The 3,157-nt window shown below is 41.7% G+C and overlaps 1 long non-coding RNA gene across 1 annotated transcript in view; it reads right to left on the bottom strand.

Annotated features, from left to right (window-relative positions):
- Positions 1 to 3: 3 nt before the first annotated feature.
- Positions 4 to 3,157, bottom strand: part of LOC123983393 — a 31,167-nt gene continuing 28,013 nt past the window's right edge. Inside the window, exons 2-3 of the long non-coding RNA XR_006828182.1 lie at positions 822 to 958; positions 4 to 113 (exon numbers count right to left, since the gene is read on the bottom strand). This is a non-coding gene — a long non-coding RNA (uncharacterized LOC123983393). The remainder of the gene's footprint in view (positions 114 to 821; positions 959 to 3,157) is intronic.

The following is a 3,157-nucleotide window of genomic DNA, read 5'->3' as shown; positions in this document are numbered from 1 at the left end:
ACAAGCCTCTTCACAGTTTAACAGGACTTTGAGATCTGTAAAATATCAGTTCACAAACTCACCTTCATTGTCAGATTTCTGCTGAAACTGCTGATGTGGATCCGTCTGATGCTCTGAAAATACAGCAACAATATATTTGTTTCGTCACTGAACTCACATGGAACAGATTATTATGTGAATGCAGAATAAGTAGAATTTAAATTTGGTGTTTAGGTTGTAGCTCCGTCACTCCCCAATACACTAAGCTGGGAGTGACAGTAATAACTTCCCTCACAAAACTGCATTAGATACAAATCATGACACCGACTGTTGAATAGAATTTATCAGGGTTCAAAGTCTTTCTGTGATTTAGAATTGTTATTTCATGGTAATATAGGATTTTTAGAATATTAGAGTCACCTCTCAGTAAAATCAAACACAATTCTGCAGCATCACAAACTACAGACATGTTGACAGACTTCACCACCATCACTTCATACAACCACAGTCTGCAGCTCTACAGACGCTCTGCAGTCACTCAGGAATCAACACATACTCAACCAAAACTCATCAGTATTTGGGAGTATCACACATGATTATATATAAGTTCATAAAACAGTTAAATTTTTAATTGAAATGCAATATTTAAATATTGCAAATTATTACAACATGACTAAATGTTTATGAAGTTCAGCTCAATGTTTTGCTAATTCAGTCATTTGGGTAAAATACTGTCCAAAGCCTCTGTGAGATCCTGGAGGAGCTGAGAATAATACTGCACACAGCTGATTTATCAGACATGTGTAATGTCTCCTGGTTGGATGCTTCCTGTCTGAACTCACCTGCAGGTTGAACTGAGGAGACGTTGCGGCTTCACCTTCAGAGGAAACAAACTGCTGCTTCTCCTTCAGTCTGTCACACTCTCACAACTTCACTACTTATATCTACAGAAGGCGCTGTGATGTCACAGCAGACACACCTTTTAGAAAAACACTTTAAATAAATGCAGACAATTCCATGGAACAGTGTAACTGACTTCCAGGTTATTTCTGTAAAAAATGTGTGACTTAACAAGTAAATATGCAACGTAATATTTCACTAGAAGGAGCTGTAGCAACTTGCCCAGAAAAGGGAAACCTGAGCGCCGTCCTAGAGCCAGACCTTGGATGGAAAGATTGGGCTGTCTTTGATGACACATGTCTTCAGTGTTGCATGGAGGTCAGGGACAGAACGTATGGTGTTGCAGACTGCAGAGGTGGTTCCCATATTCAAAAATGGGAACCAGATGGATCCAACTATTGTGGTATCACACCGCTCAACCTTCCCAGGAAAGTTTATTCCTGGGGGCTGGAAATGAGTGTTTTGTCAAACCGCACATTCAGGAGGAGCTGTCCTGGCTGTGGAACAGTAGACCAGCAAAAGTGCTGGTAGGTGTTGCATTCCAACATTGTTGACCCTTGTCTCTGATCTTTCACACAGGGCCAGTGTGTCCATAATTGAGCAAAGACAGTCCGATATTGCGGTTGGAAATAACTTCAGACTATACCAAAGACATACCAAAGGTCTGTCCTCAGGCATTTATTAGTCTCTGGGAAAGTAAGAAACTCTTTAAGCAAATCACACACATTTAGGCTATTCTACATCTCCTTTTGATCATTAATGTGATCACTAAAATAATATTTTTACCATTGAACCTCCTATAAATATGTTTGGAGCCCCCCTGGGGAGGCCAGGTGGACAAGAGAGCGAAGCAAGCACCAGCCCCCTCTTATTTGTTTCTCCCTTCATCACCCAGACTTGAAACACGAGAGAGAAAAAACAGAGCATCACAAAATGAGTCACAATATCGCAAATAAATCTACATCATAACCCGCGACCTGCAACCACAAACTCCAACTCATAAATCGTCTGTTCTTATTCTGCATTCTCTGCAGAAAAACAAGCAGATTGTGGTCCGTCTAAACCACCACAGCGACATTAGATGAGCCAACATAAACATCAGAATGTTCTAAAGCAAAGTTGAAAATCAGATTCTCTAATTCATCATTCCCCTTTCTGTGGAAGAACAGCGCCCACGCCGGTGTCACTTGCATCCACAGCCAAATTAAAAAGATGTTTAAACCGAGGTGTTGCAAGAACAAGGGCCTTTACAAAGATTGAGTCGTTTTAATGCGTTGGACTGTGAAAATAATGAGTTGGTGTGTTCCAAAAATCCAGTGTTATGAATTATTCTCATTGCTCTTTTTTGAAGTATAAATAACGATGCAATGAATGAAAATTTAACTCTGTTTCCCCAGACCTCTACACAGTAATTTAAATATGGTAACAACAGTGAACAATACAAAATGATTTGTGCTCTAGAATGTTCTTTGCTTTAGCAAGGACTGAAATACTTCTAAACAGTTTTGTTTGGATATGTTTTGTGAGATTTCCAGCAAATCTTGTGTGACGGGAATTTCATGATTCCATCTTTAAGATACTGCCATGTAACTAATCTCACCAGCCTCTTGGGTATGGGGTCAATGGAATGTAAATGTGAGTGATGCTTCCAGAGGGGTCAGGACTTTAAGTTGTTCACCACATGTGCTTTGGACAGGAGTGTCCTCCTATACGGTATGTAAGGTTTTGAATGCAGGACTTGTACTTGTAGTGGAGTATTTTCACAGTGTGGTATTAGTACTTCTACTGCAGTAAAGGATATGAACCCCCCTCCAGGTGCGTTTCTCCGCTCTGCTGATGTTATTGGAGCTGGCGTCCAAACTAAAGGAGAACTACATGGTGCTGCTGCCAGAGACCATCCCCTTCCTGGCTGAACTCATGGAGGGTGAGGACACACACACACACACACACACAGACACACACACACACACACTGAGCTGAACCTGGTTCAACAAAATCAGTGTGTTTCCGCCAACGCCTTGTTGGTCGTTCACCTCCGCCGTGCAAACGCGCGTTCTCTGGTTTGTACAGTGATTCGCTGGAGAGGATCAGACTATCATAAACCTCTGTGCAGTATTTTGGTGTCTGATGAACCTTCAAACTCACAGACGTGTGTTATTCCATCTGTAATTTTTCTGGCATTCCTGTGGAGGTCGGGGGTCTCGAGGTCTTAGGTGCCTCAAGGGCGGTTAACCCTCGAACACGATGATTGATGATCTGTCCAGAAGCGCTGAAAGCT

The sequence above is a fragment of the Micropterus dolomieu genome, linkage group LG14 (assembly GCF_021292245.1).
Source record: "Micropterus dolomieu isolate WLL.071019.BEF.003 ecotype Adirondacks linkage group LG14, ASM2129224v1, whole genome shotgun sequence".
NCBI classification, from domain to species: Eukaryota; Metazoa; Chordata; class Actinopteri; order Centrarchiformes; family Centrarchidae; genus Micropterus; species Micropterus dolomieu.
This window is presented reverse-complemented; position numbering and strand designations above follow the sequence as displayed.